Source organism: Rutidosis leptorrhynchoides, chromosome 8, assembly GCF_046630445.1.
Source record: "Rutidosis leptorrhynchoides isolate AG116_Rl617_1_P2 chromosome 8, CSIRO_AGI_Rlap_v1, whole genome shotgun sequence".
Taxonomy (NCBI): Eukaryota; Viridiplantae; Streptophyta; class Magnoliopsida; order Asterales; family Asteraceae; genus Rutidosis; species Rutidosis leptorrhynchoides.
Window position 1 is genome coordinate 197,017,238 of NC_092340.1, and position 25,902 is coordinate 197,043,139.

Below are 25,902 nucleotides of genomic sequence, written 5' to 3' on the forward strand. Positions count from 1 at the left end.
TTTAAAAGTCAAACTTTCATTACATCGAAAGTTGACAGGCATGCATACCATTTCATAATATCTATCTATAAATGATCTAATCTGCCGTTTACTTAATCATAATCTTTACTGAACTCAACGACTTGAATGCAACGTCTTTCAAAATATGCCATGAATGACTCCAAGTAATATCTCTAAAATGAGCAAATGCACAGCGGAATATTTCTTTAACACCTGAGAATAAACATGCTTTAAAGTGTCAACCAAAAGGTTTGTGAGTTCATTAGTTTATCATAATCGATCATTTTCATCATTTTAATAGACCACAAGATTTCATTTTCAGTTCTCATAAATATACGTCCCATGCATAGAGACAAAAATATCATTCATATGGTGAATACCTGGCATCCGACATTAACAAGATGCATATAAGAATATCCCCTATCATTCCGAGAAATCCTTCGGACATGATAAAAATGAATTCGAAGTACTAAAGCATCCGGTACTTTAGATGGGGTTCGTTAGGCCCAATAGATCTATCTTAAGGATTCGCGTCAATTAGTAGATCGGTTTACTAATTCTTAGGTTACCTAGCAAAAAGGGGCATATTCGGCTTCGATCATTCACCCATATAATGTAGTTTCGATTACTTGTGTCTATTTCGTAAAACATTTATAAAAGCGCATGTATTCTCAGTCCCAAAAATATATATTGCAAAAGCATTTAAAAAGGGAGTAATGAAACTCACCATACTGTATTTCGTAGTAAAAATACATATAACGTCATTGAACAAGTGCAAGGTTGGCCTCGGATTCACGAGCCTATATATATATATATATATATATATATATATATATATATATATATATATATATATATATATATATATATATATATATATATATATAGTTTAGGTCATAGTGTATCACAATCCTAATGCTCGAGACTAATATGCAAAAGTCAACAAAATTCAATTTGACTTAAAATAATTTTCAAAAATCTATACATGATTAGTATATATAGTTTAAATATCGTCGTTTTATATTTTTAAATATTTTTAAAAGATTTAGAGTAAATAATATAATTCATTTATTAATAAATAAATTTTATATTAAAATTTATATAATAAAATATACTTTTTTTAATATTAAGTAATAAAATTTATAGAGTTCATTTAATATTATAAAGATAATATGATAGGTATTATTAAAGTAATTTTATTACCCGTAGTAAAAATATGTTTGTATCATATATTTATTTGATAAAATAAAATCTATGATAATAGTAAGTAAAAGTTATTTTATTTTGTAATAATAATTATTATTTTTCTACTAATAATAATAATAATATTTATATTTACGAAAAATGGTATTATGATAATATGATAATTCTAATTATGATAACTTTAATATTTACGATACTTTTTAATATTAACGTTAAAATAATAATTTTATTTAAAATCATAATAATAATGATATTTTATAATAACTATTACATTTCATTTAAAATGATAATTTTTGTTAAAATGATAGTTTTAATACTAACGATACTTTTAATAATAGTAATGATAAAATAATAAGAACGATAATTTTGTCTAAATCAATATCTTACAATATTTTAGTTTCATCAATGATACTCATACTTATTATTTATTAATCGATTCGTTTAATAACTTTTAATTGTCTTTTATAACGTGTATATTTTAATGATAATAATAGTAATCATAAAAATTAAGTGTTACTAATATTAGTTTTAATAATATGAATGATAATAAATATTATGATAATCTTAATGATAATACTTAATAACTATTTTAATGATAATAATACTAATTATAATTTTAACGATAAATACGATAGTAATAATAATAAAAATAACAATTTTTAATGTTAACACTTTTTATTGATAAAGATAATAATAATAATAATAATAATAATAATAATAATAATAATAATAATAATAATAATAATAATAATATTAATAATAATAATAGTAATAATAATAATAATAATATTAATAATAATAATTAGATAAAAGTTATAACGACGATAGTAATAATCATTTTTAATAATAATACAAAGATTCAATTGACTATAACTTCTAATCCGTTCATCGAAACCATTTGATATCTAAATGAAAAGTTCTTAATTTTTTGCTAGTTTTCCAACGACATGCATATCTTATACCATATCTCAACCGCATATGTAACTAATTCAAGATTTAACACATCCTATCTAATGGCAATATCAAAAGTACAAGCATGCACAATCCTATATACTCGAGCACTAGTCAGGGATACACTATTAGTATGTAATAATTAAATTATGAGTACTCACGTATCAATATTGAGATTCAATATTGCAGGAAAGGTACATAAACGTAACAGAGATGATAAACACTAGATTGACCTCACGAGCATACCCATGAACCATACCCATCACCTCCATAGCTATAACCCATAATTTCCTTAGCCCTATCCTACTCATAAAATCCATTTTTGACATAACCCGCTCATGACTCCGTCGTAGTATTTTATGTATAAATACTAATAATAATACTACTACTTCTAATAATACGATTAATAATAATAATATTAATCTTAATAATAATAATAATAATAATAATAATAATTAATAAATATATATGTGAAGAGAGATCGAGGGAAACAGATGAATGAAAGCTGAACCAGAAATCGTGAAATTTAAAGGATGTAAACTAACCTACCACCTCATGCGATCGCATGAGGTTTGTGAGAGGGACTCATGCGATCGCATGAGCCTCTCCTTCATCTCATATTCGCGCTGACAGTTTATTACACATGATACTTAATTTATATATTATTTAATATATATTATATTTAATCTTTAGAATTAATTAAATATTATATTATATTTACGTGCGTAGTAAAAATGTAATTTTTGTTCAAATGACTCGTACGTTGTCACTCGACTCATGTACCACTTTCGGTTTTTCGAACGCACTTTCGTACGTTTAGAAAACTAGACTTTTACGTTATGCGACGTGTACCCTTATTAATAATTTGACTTACTCATCAATAATTTACCTTATAAAAAATGTAACTTATAAAATTGAGCGTTGTGGTCATTTGCTTCTATAAATCAGTGGCTCGTTGTTTGTCAAAATATATTAGTTTAAATCAGGACGTTTTATGACTAAATTATATATATTTATATTTTCATTTTGAAATATAAATTTAAACTATTTACATAATATAGTTTTTCAAAACTAATGTCATTCCAAACTTATATATTTAGAAATCGTTTAAATATTAAGAATTACTATTTCTTAACATTTGTATTTTAAAGTTTAAAAATTAATATAGTTCATTTATATACAAACGTTCATAAAACATTTTAATAATCAAAATTAAAAAAAAAATCATTTTATTACAAAGGTTATAATAATAGAAGTTGTTATGTCATAAGACGTTTTTAGTAATAAAAGTTTATTATATCGAAAAGACGTTTTCGTTTAAGAAAGTAATGTTATATATGAATCATATCAGGTTTCAAGGTTTTAAATTTCCATTTTAATCATGACTCGTAGGATTAAGTCTAAGGGAAAATCAAACGTATGCAATCATCTTAATGTAAAACGTCGATCTATTAAACTTATCAATATCTATTTTCTAATTTACCTATATTCCCTAATTTCACTTTCACAATACCTAATATGAAGGTTAATTAATTTATCTTATCAACAGTCACGAGGCAATTATTGTAAGGCATGTATTGGAATTTAACAGAAATTTCCACCAACCTGACTTGCTCTCGCTACTTGACACTTTGTCCTTACTCAAAGATCACTTTACCATTTATTCCGAATATCGTTAAAAAGGAAAAGTTTTCTAAATCAAAGTGGACCTCTCAATAGGGACTCATAATCATAATTCAATGTATCAGATAAATCAATCATTTGATATTATCTTCTAATTCCATTGCTAATCATATTGAAACAAATACGTTAATATAAAGTATTATACGTTTAATATTTTGTTAACATTCTCAAACTGTTATATATACATATACCTATACATATTCATATCCAATTAAATAATGGTTCGTGAATCGTCGTAATTTGGTCGAGGTTAAATGAATGTATGAACACAGTTTAAAATTCTTGAGATTCAACTTACAAACTTTGCTTATCGTGTCAGGAATATATAAAGATTAAAGTTTAAATTTGGTCGGAAATTTACGGGTTGTCACAGTACCTACCCGTTAAAGAAATTTCGTCCTGAAATTTGATTGGGATGGTCATGGCTGACAATAAGTATGTTTTCATGATGCATATAAGCTGAAGATTAGGGTTTTATCATCAATGAGTAATATGGATAAAACCATTTAATTTTGTGTAGAGTACGAGTGAAGCAATTACCAAAAGAGTGAAATGAGTAGGTATAGATTCGTCATATCTTTTGACGTAGATAGGATTGATTTCCAAGTTCAAAAGATTTGGAGAAAATCTTCGTAATAGGATTTGATTAAGGAAATTAGGATTCGCTTTAAATGCGATCATCCATTTTAATTGCTTTGTCGGATATTTTACTATAAATCCACTCCCTTCGTTTCCTTACAACTCACACCTTCTCTTCTTTCTCCCTCAGCCCATACTTTAAAGTATTTGTCAATATGCTCCATCCAGTTCCGATTCTTGATATACTCCTTACCTTCATATCTGTCATTCTTCTTTTTCATCTCCCGCTGAAAGAATCTATTTACTTCTACTATACACTTGGTTTTATAGTGTTTTTAGTTCTTCCGTGTCTTTATATTGCCATACGTATCGATATATATGGTTTATAATTTATGGTTTGTCGTTGAGCTTTATATCTTCCCTTATATTTCAAAGTCTCTGCTACTGTCTTCTATAATCATTGTCATCCACAGTTAATGCTCTCTTTTATTTACTGCGATTTATACCCCAATTTCTATTTCGGAGTTTTGTCCCTTCGTTTCTTCTTCTTGCGATTAAGCACCGCTTGTAATGGTCCAGAATTCGCAGATATAAATTTCGGAATGAACATTATTAATGTTCTAAGAAGGAAATGGTAATGTCAAGATCTTCATTTGTTAAATTACCAGAATACCCTGGAAAAGACCGAATCATCAAGAAATATTTTCTTGATATTTTAGAGAATAAATAGAATATAAGAGTCGTGTAATATGGCACATGATGGCGTTATGATATGTGAATCATCACGTTCCATTTAGAAACACAGCATGAATTACTGTAATATAATCACATTGATCAAGTGTCATTATATTATACTAACTCATGCTTCAGTTCCCAACATTATTTCAAAAATATTCCTATTTTAAACTTGAAAGTTTCAGAATTTAGAAACTAAAATAGTTTCTTTTATGATGTAATATAGATAGCGCGCTGAGATTAAAGATTTTAGATAGGAATAGTTATGGAAATATCTTCAGAAATATGGAGGATATTTTTAATGAAAGATACGATGATATCTTGGAATTTCTAATATCAGAGGATGATGAGGGGTATTTTTTGCAGGGGTTTAGAGTCAGGAGCAAGGTATTCGTTAATGACTTCAGCAGATACTGAATCATTTGGATTCTTTGAAGGCAGGTTCAGTCTTTGTGATTTATCCACAGCCTACTTCATACTTTGCTCAATCCGTTTACCAGTTCTAAAACTTCTCTTTTTCTGCGCTTTGCCAGCATACTATTCATCATCATCAAACTTTTTACTGTTAAGTTCGTTTTATAGTTTTTGCTACTTCATCAACATTTTGAGAACTATTCCGCAGTTCAGGGTGTTTTTTAGAAACTTCACATTCAAGTATGTAAGTCCAGGAGATAGACGTTATATGTACACATATAATTGTTGGCGTAGACATGCTGCGAGATTTCAAAATACTGATTGCTAATTCCCGATGATTCGTATAGCAATTCTCGTTACAAGATGCGAATGAGTAAATGATGAGGTTTCGATAAATATAATGAATCTTCGGAATGCCCAAGATCAGTGAAGTTGTTGGTAAGTTTATTGCTAATGTGATGGAATATGAAAGGTTCTCCGGTAACAAAAGGGTAATCACATATATCAAAATTATGATAAGGCTACTCTGAATGAAAAATTGAAGTTGTCTTGCTGGAGCTGTGATATAATTTGCTAATTTGCAAAGGAATTGCAAGGTTATTTTTTATTTTATTTTTTGCTAATAAATGCTAAAAGATCTGACACAGATATGTGTTGAATTATGACTTTGATTTCGAGAGCTTTTTAAGTACATAACTGTGGGTAATATGTGGTTGGATCATCATCTCGATTGCTCATTATTTGAAGTGTCTTCAGAGAGTTTCAAAGGGTTTGAACACAGATTGTAATTGTTTGTATACATTTGATGTTCTAACACAGTTTTGAAGTCAAAGTATAGCTTTGAAAGATGTAGGAACCCAAAAGTGATGGTACCAGTTATATCTCGAATTAAATTCTGAGATTTCAAAATCAGAATATGTAATTGGGTTTGAATGAGTATGGTTGTTTTGATTTCTATGAAAGAATGTATATTATTGTGAAAGTAGGAAGTATAGTTGATAATTTGCTTAATCTGATTCGAAGAATGTAACATATTAATTGTGAATATATATATATATATATATATATATATATATATATATATATATATATATATATATATATATATATATATATATATATATATATATATATATATATATATATATATATATATATATATATATATATATATATATATATCTCGGGTATTACCTACCCGTTAAAAAAAATTCACCATTAATATTTTGTACATAAGAATTTTATTACAGTCTTTATGAAAATATATATGTATATATTCTCCTCAGATGTAACATAGATTTTAATGAGTTAATACTAAATTAAACTCATTCGATTTACGGTTGGAACTAGAATTGAATAATCCCTTGAAGGCTGTAGAGATTACATAAGTATTTCTTCAATAATATTGAAATTATGAATCAATACCTCGTTATTTGTTGAGATGTGATGTTGGTTTTCGTTAAATTCTTGTGGACTTCGCAAAGTACGAATGATGTTATCTGAAAAGTTTTAGTTACATCAATGATGAAGTGTAAAATCAAATATATACTTGATTTATTAGGAATTGGAATTTGTTGAATTAAGACAGAGATTGTAGTTAACGATGGTTAAGTCGCGGGCGAGGGACGTACATTATTGCATATTTGTAATATGAATTAAACGAGTAGTTAAGATACACATACAATAGCTTAGCACGGAAAGATTTATTTTTATTTCAAAATATATATATATATATATATATATATATATATATATATATATATATATATATATATATATATATATATATATATATATATTATTTCTTCAGAGGGAATGAGTTAATTCTTCATAACTTGTTGATACAATATACGCGTTATTGATTCGTAATGATGTCCACAGTGATTCTTGAACTGACGGAGTTTGTGATGTTATAGGTGCTGTTGATTCTGATGTTGACTGTACTGATGATGCTGGTGACGTTGATGGTACTGTTGATGCTGTTGGTAAAATAAGTTTAACTTGTTAATCACACACCATTTTTGTCAGGGTTTCTACTCTTCTTTCTATCATTTTGGTTCGCTTAACTGATTTATGGTTAGGGCTAGATTAGATAATCTCTAAGACTTTAGAGATTACATAATCGCCGCGGAATGTTTCTCCAATGAAGTTATGAATTAATACTTCGTTAGTTATTGTTGTTGGTATTCCTTGGTAACTATGGTGCGTATGATGTTGATGCTCGTGGGACAGATTGTGAAGTTTGAGGTTTACGACGCGGTTGTGGTTGGAGGTGGTAATGGTACTGTTGGTGTTGATGATGGTGGTACTGGTTATGCTGCTGGTGCTGCTGCTGGTGTTTGTAATCTCTGCACCATATTCTCCAAAGCCACTACCCGAGCGCGAAGCTCGTTGACTTCTTCTATTACACCGGGGTGATTGTCGGTTCGGACGAGCGGATAAATAAAATCTAGAATTTGATGTAGTATATAATCGTGACGAGAAACTCTGAAAATGAGAGAGAAAATGGTGTTTCGGACAGGTTCGACGGTAAGTGCTTCAGGTTCTTCATCAAGAGGGCAATGTGGTGGATGGAAGGGATCACCTTCTTCTTGTCTCCAATGATTGAGGAGGCTACGAACCCTTCCCTAATTCATCTAGAATAGATGATGGCTGATTGGTTGATCCATTCCGGTCACACTGCTTTCAGAGCTTGAGTGAGATTCCATTTCGGAATCCGAGTGACTTGAACTAACGACGAATTCCATTTCGTACGATTGAATAAAGGATTTTTCGATATAAAATTATTTTTCTGGCTATCGGGTGGTATTCTGTTTACATAGGATATCCATATATATATATATATATATATATATATATATATATATATATATATATATATATATATATATATATATATATATATATATATATATATATATATATATATATATATATATATATATATATATATATATATATATATATATATATATATATATCAAAAGATTTCGTAGATTACGGAGGAATTTGCGGGATATGTCAGGCAAAGTTTAAAGTAACAGATACGATAAGATATGATTTAGCAGATACGCTAAGATATGAATTTTGTCTATACACTACTCATGCAATTAATGTAGCAAGACCTATCTAGACTAAAAATGATACGCAGGTATTTTCCTAAGGATGATAAGCAGATGATTTCCGACTAGAAATGATAAGCAAAACTTTTGACATGCAGACACGGTCGAAGTCCAGACTCACTAATGCATCCTAACGACTTATCAGTTAGACACACTAATGCAGACCTGGTTAGCTAAGACCACCGCTCTGATACCAACTGAAAGGACCCGTTCATATACATTATAAACGATTTACAATAGATGATTACATCGCAAGGTATTTGACCTCTATATGTTACATTTTACAAACATTGCATTCGTTTTAAAAGTCAAACTTTCATTACATCGAAAGTTGACAGGCATGCATACCATTTCATAATATCTATCTATAAATGATCTAATCTGCCGTTTACTTAATCATAATCTTTACTGAACTCAACGACTTGAATGCAACGTCTTTCAAAATATGCCATGAATGACTCCAAGTAATATCTCTAAAATGAGCAAATGCACAGCGGATGATTTCTTTAACACCTGAGAATAAACATGCTTTAAATTGTCAACCAAAAGGTTGGTGAGTTCATTAGTTTATCATAATCAATCATTTTCATCATTTTAATAGACCACAAGATTTCATTTTTAGTTCTCATAAATATACGTCCCATGCATAGAGACAAAAATATCATTCATATGGTGAACACCTAGTAACCGACATTAACGAGATGCATATAAGAATATCCCCTATCATTCCGAGAAATCATTAGAACATGATAAAAACGAATTCGAAGTACTAAAGCATCCAGTACTTTGGATGGGATTCGTTAGGCCCAATAGATCTATCTTTAGGATTCGCGTCAATTAGTAGATCAGTTTTCTAATTCTTAGGTTACCAAGCAAAAATGGGCATATTCGGCTTCGATCATTTACCCATATAATGTAGTTTCGATTACTTGTGTCTATTTCGTAAAACATTTATAAAAGCGCATTTATTCTCAGTCCCAAAAATATATATTGCAAAAGCATTTAAAAAGGGAGTAATGAAACTCACCATACTGTATTTCGTAGTAAAAATACATATAACGTCATTGAACAAGTGCAGGGTTGGCCTCGGATTCACGAGCCTATATTAATTTTATATATATATATATATATATATATATATATATATATGTATATATATATATATATATATATATATATATATATATATATATATATGTTGGTCAAAATTTGTCTAACAATTTAGTTTAGGTCATAGTGTATCACAATCCTAATGTTCGAGACTAATATGCAAAAGTCAACAAAATTCAATTTGACTTAAAATAATTTTCAAAAATCTATACATGATTAGAATATAGTTTAAATATCGTCGTTTTATATTTTTAAATATTTTTAAAAGATTTAGAGTAAATAATATAATTCATTTATTAAAAAATAAATTTTATATTAAAATTTATATAATAAAATATACTTTTTTTATATTAAGTAATAAACTTTATAGAGTTCATTTAATATTATAAAGACAATATGATAGGTATTATTAAAGTAATTTTATTACCCGTAGTAAAAATATGTTTGTATCACATATTTATTTGATAAAATAATATCTATGATAATAGTAAGTAAAAGTTATTTTATTTTGTAATAATAATTATTATTTTTCTACTAATAATAATAATATTTATATTTACGAAAAATAGTATTATGATAATATGATAATTCTAATTATGATAACTTTAATATTTACGATACTTTTTAATATTAACTTTAAAATAATAATTTTATTTAAAATGATAATCATAATGATATTTTGTAATAACTATAACGTTTCATTTAAAATGATAATTTTTGTTAAAATGATAGTTTTAATACTAACGATACTTTTAATAATAGTAATGATAAAATAATAAGAACGATAATTTTGTCTAAATCAATATCTTACAATATTTTAGTTTCATCAATGATACTCATACTTATTATTTCTTAATCGATTCTTTTAATAACTTTTAATTGTCTTTTATAACGTGTTCATTTTAATGATAATAATAGTAATCATAAAAATTAAGTGTTACTAATATTAGTTTTAATAATATTAATGATAATAAATATTATGATAATCTTAATGATAATACTTAATAACTATTTTAATGATAATAATACTAATTATAATTTTAACAATAAATACGATAGTAATAATAATAAAAATAACAATTTTTAATGTTAACACTTTTTATTGATAAAGATAATAATAATAATAATAATAATAATAATAATAATAATAATAATAATAATAATAATAATAATAATAATAATAATAATAATAATAATAATAATAATAATAATAATAATAATAATAATAATTAGATAAAAGTTATAACGACGATAGTAACGACGATAGTAATAATCATTTTTAATAATAATTCAAAGATTCAATTGACTATAACTTCTAATCCGTTCATCGAAATCATTTGATATCTAAATGAAAAGTTCTTAATTTTTCGCTAGCTTTCCAACGACATGCATATATTATACGATATCTCAACCGCATATGTAACTAATTTAAGATTCAACACATCCTATCTAATGGCAATATCAAAAGTACAAGCATTCACAATCCTATATACTCGAGCACTAGTCAGGGATACACTATTAGTATGTAAAAATTAAATTATGAGTACTCACGTATCAATATTGAGATTCAATATTGCAGGAAAGGTACATAAATGCAACGGAGATGATAAACACTAGATTGACCTCACGAGCATACCCATGAACCATACCCATCACCTCCATAGCTATAACTCATAATTTCCTTAGCCCTATCCTACTCATAAAATCCATTTTTGACATAACCCGCTCATGACTCCGTCGTAGTATTTTATGTATAAATACTAATAATAATACTACTTCTAATAATACGATTAATAATAATAATATTAATCTTAATAATAAAAATAATAATAATAATAATAATAATAATAATAATAATAATAATAATAATAATAATAATAATAATAATAATAATTAATAAATATATATGTGAAGAGAGATTGAAGGAAACAGATGAATGAAAGCTGAACCAGAAATAGTGAAATTTAAAGGATGTAAACTCACGTACCACCTCATGCGATCGCATGTGGTTTGTGAGAGGGACTCATGCAATCGCATGAGCCTCTCGTTCATCTCATATTCGCTCAACACAAAGTGTGCCGACACTTACATTACACATGATACTTAATTTATATATTATTTAATATATATTATATTTAATCTTTAGAATTAATTAAATATTATATTATATTTACGTGCGTAGTAAAAATATAATTTTTGTTCAAATGACTCGTACGTTTTCACTCGACTCATGTACCACTTTCGGTTTTTCGAACGCACTTTCGTACGTTTAGAAAACTAGCCTTTTACGTTATGCGACGTGTACCCTTATTAATAATTTGACTTACTCATCAATAATTTACCTTATAAAAAATGTAACTTATAAAATTGAGCGTTGTGGTCATTTGCTTCTATAAATCAGTGGCTCGTTGTTTGACAAAATATATTAGTTTAAATCAGGACGTTTTATGACTAAATTATATATATTTATATTTTCATTTTGAAATATAAATTTGAACTATTTACATAATATAGTTTTTCAAAACTAATGTCATTCCAAACTAATATATTTAGATATCGTTTAAATATTAAGAATTACTATTTCTTAACATTTGTATTTTAAAGTTTAAAAATTGATATAGTTCATTTATATACAAATGTTCATAAAACATTTTAATAATCAAAATTATAAAAAAAATCATTTTATTACAAAGGTTATAATAATAGAAGTTGTTATGTCATAAGACGTTTTTAGTAATAAAAGTTTATTATATCGAAAAGACGTTTTCGTTTAAGAAAGTAATGTTATATATGAATCATATCAGGTTTCAAGGTTTTAAATTTCCATTTTAATCATGACTTGTAGGATTAAGTCTAAGGGAAAATCAAACGTATGCAATCATCTTAATGTAAAACGTCGATCTATTTAACTTGTCAATATCTATTTTCTAATTTACCTATATTCCCTAATTTCACTTTCACAATACCTAATATGAAGGTTAATTAATTTATCTTATCAACAGTCACGAGGCAATTATTGTAAGGCATGTATTGGAATTTAACAGAAATTTCCACCAATCTGACTTGCTCTCGCTACTTGACACTTTGTCCTTACTCGAAGATCACTTTACCATTTATTCCGAATATCGTTAAAAAGGAAGAGTTTTCTAAATCAAAGTGGACCTCTCAATAGGGACTCGTAATCATAATTCAATGTATCAGATAAATCAATCATTTGATATTATCTTCTAATTCCATCGCTAATCATATTGAAACAAATACTTTCATATAAAGTATTATACGTTTAATATTTTGTTAACATTCTCAAATTGTTATATATACATATACCTATACATATTCATATCTAATTAAATAATGGTTCGTGAATCGTCATAATTTGGTCGAGGTTAAATGAATGTATGAACACAGTTTAAAATTCTTGAGATTCAACTTACAAACTTTGCTTATCGTGTCGGGAATATATAAAGATTAAAGTTTAAAGTTGGTCAGAAATTTCTGGGTTGTCACAATAAATGAAAAGGTGAAGGCTCATTGATATAAGACAACTGAGTACTTGTACTTCTAGGTGAGTGGGACTATCTTTATAGATGTGATTATACAGTGACAAGTATAGTGATAAGTGCCATGTTTATGATTAGACTGTGTAATAAGTCTATGACTAGTGCAGTGATCGTATGTGATTATGTGCGCACCCCCAGTGCTAACGTCGATGGTGTAATTCTGACGTAAGAGGTCAATGCTATTTACCTTGTGTATTTAGGGTGATAGTATTGGGTCCAAGTGTTACTGATTAGTGATATAGTATGAATGACGAGTGCGTCACGTGAAATGTCCCGTTCTTATTGATTAAAAATGTTCCATATTAATTGATTTCGTTGCGAGGTTTTGACCTCTATATGAGACGTTTTTCAAAGACTGCATTCATTTTTAAAACAAACCATAACCTTTATTTCATAAATAAAGGTTTAAAAAGCTTTACGTAGATTATCAAATAATGATAATCTAAAATATCCTGTTTACACACGACCATTACATAATGGTTTACATTACAAATATGTTACATCGAAATCAGTTTCTTGAATGCAGTTTTTACACAATATCATACAAACATGGACTCCAAATCTTGTCCTTATTTTAGTATGCAACAGCGGAAGCTCTTAGTATTCACCTGAGAATAAACATGCTTTAAACATCAACAAAAATGTTGGTGAGTTATAGGTTTAACCTATATATATCAAATCGTAACAATAGACCACAAGATTTCATATTTCAATACACATCCCATACATAGAGATAAAAATCATTCATATGGTGAACACCTGGTAACCGATATTAACAAGATGCATATATATAAGAATATCCCCATCATTCCGGGACACCCTTCGGATATGATATAAATTTCGAAGTACTAAAGCATCCGGTACCTTAGATGGGGTTTGTTAGGCCCAATAGATCTATCTTTAGGATTCGCGTCAATTAGGGTGTCTGTTCCCTAATTTTTAGATTACCAGACTTAATAAAAAGGGGCATATTCGATTTCGATAATTCAACCATAGAATGTAGTTTCACGTACTTGTGTCTATTTTGTAACTCATTTATAAAACCTGCATGTATTCTCATCCCAAAATATTAGATTTTAAAAGTGGGACTATAACTCACTTTCACAGATTTTTACTTCGTCGAGAAGTAAGACTTGGCCACTGCTGATTCACGAACCTATAACAATATATACATATATATCAAAGTATGTTCAAAATATATTTACAACACTTTTAATATATTTTGATGTTTTAAGTTTATTAAGTCAGTTGTCCTCGTTAGTAACCTACAACTAGTTGTCCACAGTTAGATGTACAGAAATAAATCGATAAATATTATCTTGAATCAATCCACGACCCAGTGTATACGTATCTCAGTATTGATCACAACTCAAACTATATATATTTTGGAATCAACCTCAACCCTGTATAGCTAACTCCAACATTCACATATAGAGTGTCTATGGTTGTTCCGAAATATATATAGATGTGTCGACATGATAGGTCGAAACATTGTATACGTGTCTATGGTATCTCAAGATTACATAATATACAATACAAGTTGATTAAGTTATGGTTGGAATAGATTTGTTACCAATTTTCACGTAGCTAAAATGAGAAAAATTATCCAATCTTGTTTTACCCATAACTTCTTCATTTTAAATCCGTTTTGAGTGAATCAAATTGCTATGGTTTCATATTGAACTCTATTTTATGAATCTAAACAGAAAATGTATAGGTTTATAGTCAGAAAAATAAGTTACAAGTCGTTTTTGTAAAGGTAGTCATTTCAGTCGAAAGAACGACGTCTAGATGACTATTTTAGAAAACATACTTCAACTTTGAGTTTAACCATAATTTTTGGATATAGTTTCATGTTCATAATAAAAATTATTTTCTCAGAATAACAACTTTTGAATCAAAGTTTATCATAGTTTTTAATTAACTAACTCAAAACAGCCCGCGGTGTTACTACGACGGCGTAAATCCGGTTTTACGGTGTTTTTCGTGTTTCCAGGTTTTAAATCATTAAGTTAGCATATCATATAGATATAGAACATGTGTTTAGTTGATTTTAAAAGTCAAGTTAGAAGGATTAACTTTTATTTGCGAACAAGTTTAGAATTAACTAACCTATGTTCTAGTGATTACAAGTTTAAACCTTCGAATAAGATAGCGTTATATGCATGAATCGAATGATGTTATGAACATCATTACTACCTCAAGTTCCTTGGATAAACCTACTGGAAATGAAAAAAATAGATCTAGCTTTAAAGGATCCTTGGATGGCTTGAAAGTTCTTGAAGCAGAATCATGACACGAAAATAATTTCAAGTAAGATTTCCACTCGAAATAAGATTGTTATAGTTATAGAAATTGAATTAAAGTTTGAATATGATTATTACCTTGTATTAGAAAGATAACCTACTGTAAGTAACGAAGGTTTCTTGATCTTGGATGATTAATTGGAATGGATTTAGAAAACTTGGAAGTAAACTTGCAATCTTGGAAGTATTCTTGATTTTATGAAACTAGAACTTTTGGAATTTATGAAGAACACTTAGAACTTGAAGATAGAACTTGAGAGAGATCAATTAGATGAAGAAAATTGAAGAATGAAAGTGTTTGTAGGTGTTTTTGGTCATTGGTGTATGGATTAGATATAAAGGATATGTAATTTTATTTTCATGTAAATAAGTCATGAATGATTACTCATATTTTTGTAATTTTATGAGATATTTCATGCTAGTTGCCAAATGATAGTTCCCACATGTGTTAGGTGACTCAAATGGGCTGCTAATAGCTGATCATTGGAGTGTATATACCAATAGTACATACATCTAAAAGCTGTGTATTGTACGAGTACGAATACGGGTGTATACGAGTAGAATTGTTGATGAAACTGAACGAGGATGTAATTGTAAGCATTTTTGTTAAGTAGAAGTACTTTGATAAGTGTCTTGAAGTCTTTCAAAAGTGTATGAATACATATTAAAACACTACATGTATATACATTTTAACTGAGTCGTTAAGTCATCGTTAGTCGTTACATGTAAATGTTGTTTTGAAACCTTTAGGTTAACGATCTTGTTGAATGTTGTTAACCCATTGTTTATTATAACAAATGAGATGTTAAATTGTTATATTATCATGATATTATGATATATAATATATCTTAGTATGATATATATACAGTTAAATGCCGTTACAACGATAATCGTTACATATATGTCTCGTTTCGAAATCATTAAGTTAGTAGTCTTATTTTTATATATGTATTTCATTGTTAATATACTTAATAATATATTTACTTATCATTTAACTTAATTAACCAAGTGTATCAATATCTTAATATGATTCATATGTACCTAGTAAGACGTTGTTATAACGATAATCGTTATATATATCTTTTTTGAGTTTCTTAAATTAATAGTCTCATTTTTATGTATATAACTCATTGTTAAAATACCTAATGTGATACATACTCATAATAAAATCATGTTAACTATATATATAACCATATATATGTCATCGTATAGTTTTTACATGTTTTAACTTTCGTGAATCACCGGTCAACTTGGGTGGTCAATTGTCTATATGAAACCTATTTCAATTAATCAAGTCTTAACAAGTTTGATTGCTTAACATGTCGGAAACACTTAATCATGTAAATAACAATTTCATTTAATATATATATATATAAACATGGAAAAGTTCGGGTCACTACAGTACCTACCCGTTAAATAAATTTCGTCCCGAAATTTTAAGCAGTTGGAGGTGTTGACGTATCTTCTGGAAATAAATGCGGGTATTTCTTCTTCATCTGATCTTCACGCTCCCAGGTGAACTCAGGTCCTCTACGAGCATTCCAACGAACCTTAACAATCGGTATCTTATTTTGTTTAAGTCTCTTAACCTCACGATCCATTATTTCGACGGGTTCTTCAATGAATTGAAGTTTTTCATTGATTTGGATTTCGTCCAACGGAATAGTGAGATCTTCTTTAGCAAAACATTTCTTCAAATTTGAGACGTGGAAAGTGTTATGTACAACTGCGAGTTGTTGAGGTAGCTCCAGTTGGTAAGCTAATGGTCCGACACGATCTATAATCTTGAATGGTCCAATGTACCTTGGATTTAGTTTCCCCCGTTTACCAAATCGAACAACGCCTTTCCAAGGTGAAACCTTAAGCATGACCATTTCTCCAATTTCAAACTCTATATCTTTTCTTTTACTGTCCGCGTAGCTCTTTTGTCGACTCTGGGCGGTTTTCAATCTTTGTTGAATTTGGATGATTTTCTCGGTAGTTTCTTGTATTATCTCCGGACCCGTAATCTGTCTATCCCCCACTTCACTCCAACAAATCGGAGACCTGCACTTTCTACCATAAAGTGCTTCAAACGGCGCCATCTCAATGCTTGACTGGTAGCTGTTGTTGTAGGAAAATTCTGCTAACGGTAGATGTCGATCCCAACTGTTTCCGAAATCAATAACACACGCTCGTAGCATGTCTTCAAGCATTTGTATTGTCCTTTCGCTCTGTCCATCAGTTTGTGGATGATAGGCAGTACTCATGTCTAGATGAGTTCCTAATGCTTGCTGTAATGTCTGCCAGAATCTTGAAATAAATCTGCCATCCCTATCAGAGATAATAGAGATTGGTATTCCATGTCTGGAGACGACTTCCTTCAAATACAGTCGTGCTAACTTCTCCATCTTGTCATCTTCTCTTATTGGCAGGAAGTGTGCTGATTTGGTGAGACGATCAACTATTACCCAAATAGTATCAAAACCACTTGCAGTCCTTGGCAATTTAGTGATGAAATCCATGGTAATATTTTCCCATTTCCATTCCGGGATTTCGGGTTGTTGAAGTAGACCTGATGGTTTTTGATGCTCAGCTTTGACCTTAGAACACGTCAAACATTCTCCTACGTATTTAGCAACATCGGCTTTCATACCCGGCCACCAAAAATGTTTCTTGAGATCCTTGTACATCTTTCCCGTTCCAGGATGTATTGAGTATCTGGTTTTATGAGCTTCTCTAAGTATCATTTCTCTCATATCTCCAAATTTTGGTACCCAAATCCTTTCAGCCCTATACCGGGTTCCGTCTTCCCGCATATTAAGATGCTTCTCCGATCCGTTGGGTATTTCATCCTTTAAATTTCCCTCTTTTAAAACTCCTTGTTGCGCCTCCTTTATTTGAGTAGTAAAGTTATTATGAATCATTATATTCATAGATTTTACTCGAATGGGTTCTCTGTCCTTCCTGCTCAAGGCATCGGCTACCACATTTGCCTTCCCCGGGTGGTAACGAATCTCAAAGTCGTAATCATTCAATAATTCAATCCACCTACGCTGCCTCATATTCAGTTGTTTCTGATTAAATATGTGTTGAAGACTTTTGTGGTTGGTATATATAATACTTTTGACCCCATATAAGTAGTGCCTCCAAGTCTTTAATGCAAAAACAACCGCGCCTAATTCCAAATCATGCGTCGTATAATTTTGTTCGTGAATCTTCAATTGTCTAGATGCATAAGCAATCACCTTCGTTCGTTGCATTAATACACAACCGAGACCTTGCTTTGATGCGTCACAATAAATCACAAAATCATCATTCCTTTCAGGCAATGACAATATAGGTGCCGTAGTTAGCTTTTTCTTCAATAACTGAAACGCTTTATCTTGTTCATCATTCCATTCAAATTTATTCCCTTTATGCGTTAATGCAGTCAAGGGTTTTGCTATTCTGGAAAAGTCTTGGATGAACCTTCTGTAGTAACCAGCTAGTCCTAAAAACTAGCGTATGTGTTTCGGAGTTTTCGGGGTTTCCCACTTTTCAACAGTTTCTATCTTTGCCGGATCCACCTTAATACCTTCTTTGTTCACTATGTGACCGAGGAATTGAACTTCTTCCAACCAAAATGCACACTTTGAAAACTTAGCGTACAATTCTTCCTTCCTCAATACTTCTAACACCTTTCTCAAATGTTCACCGTGTTTTTGGTCATTCTTTGAGTAAATAAGTATGTCATCAATGAAAACAATGACAAACTTGTCAAGGTATGGTCCACACACTCGGTTCATAAGGTCTATGAACACAGCTGGTGCATTAGTTAAACCAAACGGCATGACCATAAACTCGTAATGACCGTAACGTGTTCTGAAAGCAGTCTTTGGAATATCATCTTCTTTAACCCGCATTTGATGATACCCGGAACGTAAGTCAATCTTTGAATAAACAGACGAGCCTTGTAATTGATCAAACAAGTCGTCGATTCTCGGTAGTGGGTAGCGGTTCTTGATGGTAAGTTTGTTCAACTCTCGGTAGTCGATACACAACCTGAATGTACCATCTTTCTTCTTGACAAACAAAACAGGAGCTCCCCACGGTGATGTGCTTGGTCGAATGAAACCACGCTCTAAAAGTTCTTGTAATTGACTTAGCAGTTCTTTCATCTCGCTGGGTGCGAGTCTGTAAGGAGCACGAGCTATTGGTGCAGCTCCTGGTACAAGATCTATTTGAAATTCAACAGATCGATGTGGAGGTAGTCCCGGTAATTCTTTCGGAAATACATCGGGAAATTCTTTTGCGACGGGAACATCATTGATGCTCTTTTCTTCAGTTTGTACTTTCTCAACGTGTGCTAGAACAGCATAGCAACCTTTTCTTATTAGTTTTTGTGCCTTCAAATTACTAATAAGATGTAGCTTCGTGTTGCCCTTTTCTCCGTACAGCATTAAGGGTTTTCCTTTTTCTCGTATAATGCGAATTGCATTTTTGTAACAAACGATCTCTGCTTTCACTTCTTTCAACCAGTCCATACCGATTATCACATCAAAACTTCCTAACTCTACTGGTATCAAATCAATCTTAAATGTTTCGCTAACCAGTCTAATTTCTCGATTCCGACATATATTATCTGCTGAAATTAATTTACCATTTGCTAATTCGAGTAAAAATTTACTATCCAAAGGCGTCAATGGACAACTTAATTTAGCACAAAAATCTCTACTCATATAGCTTCTATCCGCACCCGAATCAAATAAAACGTAAGCAGATTTATTGTCAATAAGAAACGTACCCGTAACAAGCTCCGGGTCTTCCTGTGCCTCTGCCGCATTAATATTGAAAACTCTTCCGCGGCCTTGTCCATTCGTGTTCTCCTGGTTCGGACAATTTCTAATAATATGGCCCGGTTTTCCACATTTATAACAAACTACATTGGCATAACTTGCTCCGACACTACTTGCTCCGCCATTACTCGTTCCGACACCATTTGTTCCTTTCGTTCTATTAACCCCTGGTCCGTAGACCTCACACTTCACCGCGCTATGACCATTTCTTTTACACTTGTTGCAAAATTTGGTGCAAAACTCCAAGTGATACTTTTCACACCTTTGGCATAGCTGCTTCTGATTGTTGTTGTTGTTGCGGTTATTATTGTTGTTGGGATGATTGTTGTAGTTGCTGTTGTTGTTGTTGTTGTTGTTGTTGTTGTTGGGCCATTTGTTGTAGTTGCGATTGATGTTGCGATTGTTGGGATAATTATTGCGATTATTGTTGTAATTGCTGTTGTTGTTGTATTGGTGATTCTTATCACCGTTTTCCTCCCACTTTCTTTTGACTTGCTTCACATTGGCCTCTTCAACAGTCTGTTCTTTAATTCTTTCTTCAATCTGGTTCACTAGTTTGTGAGCCATTCTACATGCCTGTTGTATGGAGGCGGGCTCGTGTGAACTTATATCTTCTTGGATTCTTTCCGGTAATCCTTTCACAAACGCGTCGATCTTCTCTTCCTCATCTTCGAATGATCCCGAACACAATAGGCACAATTCTGTGAATCGTCTTTCGTACGTGGTAATATCAAATCCTTGGGTTCGTAGCCCTGTAAGTTCTGTCTTGAGCTTATTGACCTCGGTTCTGGGATGGTACTTCTCGTTCATCAAGTGCTTGAATGCTGACCACGGTAGTGCGTACGCATCGTCTTGTCCCACTTGCTCTAGATAGGTATTCCACCATGTTAATGCAGAACCTGTGAAGGTATGCGTAGCGTACTTCACTTTGTCCTCTTCAGTACACTTACTTATGGCAAACACCGATTCGACCTTCTCGGTCCACCGTTTCAATCCGATCGGTCCTTCGGTTCCATCAAATTCCAAAGGTTTGCAGGCAGTGAATTCTTTGTAGGTGCATCCTACACGATTTCCTGTACTGCTAGATCCAAGGTTATTGTTGGTATGTAGCGCAGCCTGTACTGCGGCTATGTTTGAAGCTAGAAAAGTACGGAATTCCTCTTCATTCATATTCACGGTGTGTCGAGTAGTCGGTGCCATTTCCTTCAAAATAGTCAAATGGAACAAGTTAATCATACAGAATATTAAGAGTAGTTAATAGTATTTCGTAGCATAATATGAACTCATTTATAAAAGCTTTTTCTTCATATTAGCATTTTATAAGTTTAAATTCGGGTAGTACATACCCGTTAAGTTCATACTTAGTAGCTAATATACAATTCAACTACTACAATTCTATATGAAAAACTGATTATAATAATATTTCGCGTTCAAACTTTTATACAATATTTTACAAACTTACAATACCGCTTATTTTACATAAAGCATGAAATATAGCACACAATAACTTTGATACAAGATAGTTGTGAAGATAATTCTAGCTAGTACACAAGTCGTTCAGCAAAGGCAATAAAGACACGTAATTCATACGTCCAGAAACAAGTCATGCATTCTGGTTTTACTAGGACTACTTCCCATCCTTGGTCTTGTGGAACATAACCGTTATGGCCGTTGATAAGACAGCGTGTTGTAACGTTGTCAAAGGGACGAGGGTTACGTAATGTCCAACAGTCTCGTAACAATCTAAAAACCTCATTTCTTACCCCAATTACCGACTCCGTTACTTGTGGGAACGTTTTGTTTAATAGTTGTAGCCCGATGTTCTTGTTCTCACTTTGGTGAGAAGCGAACATTACTAACCCGTAAGCATAGCATGCTTCTTTATGTTGCATGTTAGCCGCTTTTTCTAAATCATGAAGTCCTATATTCGGATACATTGAATCAAAATAATTTCTTAACCCGTTGCGTAAAATAGCATTTGAGTTCCCCGCAATATATGCGTCAAAGTAAACACATCGTAACTTATGGGTTTCCCAATGTGATATCCCCCATCTTTCAAACGAAAGTCTCTTATAAACCAAGACATTCTTGGAACGTTCTTCGAATGTCTTACAAACTGATTTCGCCTTAAATAGTTGTGCCGAGGAATTCTGACCGACTCTAGACAAGATTTCATCAATCATGTCTCCGGGTAGGTCTCTTAAAATATTGGGTTGTCTATCCATTTTGTGTTTTTAAACTGTAAAATAGACAAGAGTTAGATTCATAAAAAAATTACTTATTAATACAAGCAATTTTTACATATATCATAAAGCATAAGCACACTATATTACATATATTACACCACACGAATACAACTATCTAATTCCGACTCGCTCGTTTCTTCTTCTTCGGTTTTGGTTCGTTTTGCCAAGTTTCTAGGGATATATGGTGTTCCCCTAATACGAGCCATCGTTTTCCACATTGGTTTAGAAAAACCTGGTGGTTTGGAGGTTCCCGGGTCATTGTTACAACTTAAGGACTTCGGGGGCTGACGATACATATAAAGTTCATCGGGGTTGGAATTAGATTTCTCTATTTTTATGCCCTTTCCCTTATTATTTTCTTTTACCTTTTTAAATTCAGTTGGGGTAATTTCTATAACATCATCGGAATTCTCGTCGGAATCCGATTCATCGGAGAATTGGTAATCCTCCCAATATTTTGCTTCCTTGGCGAAAACACCATTGACCATAATTAACCTTGGTCGGTTGGTTGAGGATTTTCTTTTACTTAACCGTTTTATTATTTCCCCCATCGGTTCTATTTCTTCATCCGGTTCCGATTCTTCTTCCGGTTCCGATTCTTCTTCCGGTTCCGACTCTTCTTCCGGTTCCTCTTCGGGAACTTGTGAATCAGTCCACGAATCATTCCAATTTACATTTGACTCTTCATTATTATTAGGTGAGTCAATGGGACTTGTTCTTGAGGTAGACATCTATCACATAATATCAAACGCGTTAAGAGATTAATATATCACATAATATTCACATGTTAAAAATATATAGTTTCCAACAAAATTTGTTAAGCAATCATTTTTCAAGTAAACACGGTCGAAGTCCAGACTCACTAATGCATCCTAACAAACTCGATAAGACACACTAATGCAAAATTCTGGTTCTCTAAGACCAACGCTCAGATACCAACTGAAATGTCCCGTTCTTATTGATTAAAAACGTTCCATATTAATTGATTTCGTTGCGAGGTTTGACCTCTATATGAGACGTTTTACAAAGACTGCATTCATTTTTAAAACAAACCATAACCTTTATTTCATAAGTAAAGGTTTAAAAAGCTTTACGTAGATTATCAAATAATGATAATCTAAAATATCCTGTTTACACACGACCATTACATAATGGTTTACAATACAAATATGTTACATCGAAATCAGTTTCTTGAATGCAGTTTTTACACAATATCATACAAACATGGACTCCAAATCTTGTCCTTATTTTAGTATGCAACAGCGGAAGCTCTTAGTATTCACCTGAGAATAAACATGCTTTAAACATCAACAAAAATGTTGGTGAGTTATAGGTTTAACCTATATATATCAAATCGTAACAATAGACCACAAGATTTCATATTTCAATACACATTCCATACATAGAGATAAAAATCATTCATATGGTGAACACCTGGTAACCGACATTAACAAGATGCATATATATAAGAATATCCCCATCATTCCGGGACACCCTTCGGATATGATATAAATTTCGAAGTACTAAAGCATCCGGTACCTTGGATGGGGTTTGTTAGGCCCAATAGATCTATCTTTAGGATTCGCGTCAATTAGGGTGTCTGTTCCCTAATTCTTAGATTACCAGACTTAATAAAAAGGGGCATATTCGATTTCGATAATTCAACCATAGAATGTAGTTTCACGTACTTGTGTCTATTTTGTAAATCATTTATAAAACCTGCATGTATTCTCATCCCAAAAATATTAGATTTTAAAAGTGGGACTATAACTCACTTTCACATATTTTTACTTCGTCGGGAAGTAAGACTTGGCCACTGGTTGATTCACGAACCTATAACAATATATACATATATATCAAAGTATGTTCAAAATATATTTACAACACTTTTAATATATTTTGATGTTTTAAGTTTATTAAGTCAGCTGTCCTCGTTAGTAACCTACAACTAGTTGTCCACAGTTAGATGTACAGAAATAAATCGATAAATATTATCTTGAATCAATCCACGACCCAGTGTATACGTATCTCAGTATTGATCACAACTCAAACTATATATATTTTGAAATCAACCTCAACCCTGTATAGCTAACTCCAACATTCACATATAGAGTGTCTATGGTTATTCCGAAATATATATAGATGTGTCGACATGATAGGTCGAAACATTGTATACGTGTCTATGGTATCTCAAGATTACATAATATACAATACAAGTTGATTAAGTTATGGTTGGAATAGATTTGTTACCAATTTTCACGTAGCTAAAATGAGAAACATTATCCAATCTTGTTTTACCCATAACTTTTTCATTTTAAATCCGTTTTGAGTGAATCAAATTGCTATGATTTCATATTGAACTCTATTTTATGAATCTAAACAGAAAAAGTATAGGTTTATAGTCAGAAAAATAAGTTACAAGTCGTTTTTGTAAAGGTAGTCATTTCAGTCGAAAGAACGACGTCTAGATGACCATTTTAGAAAACATACTTCCACTTTGAGTTTAACCATAATTTTTGGATATAGTTTCATGTTCATAATAAAAATTATTTTCTCAGAATAACAACTTTTAAATCAAAGTTTATCATAGTTTTTAATTAACTAACCCAAAACAGCCCGCGGTGTTACTACGACGGCGTAAATCCGGTTTTACGGTGTTTTTCGTGTTTCCAGGTTTTAAATCATTAAGTTAGCATATCATATAGATATAGAACATGTGTTTAGTTGATTTTAAAAGTCAAGTTAGAAGGATTAACTTTTATTTGCGAACAAGTTTAGAATTAACTAAACTATGTTCTAGTGATTACAAGTTTAAACCTTCGAATAAGATAGCTTTATATGTATGAATCGAATGATGTTATGAACATCATTACTACCTCAAGTTCCTTGGATAAACCTACTGGAAATGAAAAAAATAGATCTAGCTTCAAAGGATCCTTGGATGGCTTGAAAGTTCTTGAAGCAGAATCATGACACGAAAATAATTTCAAGTAAGATTTCCACTCAAAATAAGATTGTTATAGTTATAGAAATTGAATTAAATTTTGAATATGATTATTACCTTGTATTAGAAAGATAACTTACTGTAAGTAACGAAGGTTTCTTGATCTTGGATGATTACTTGGAATGGATTTAGAAAACTTGGAAGTAAACTTGCAATCTTGGAAGTATTCTTG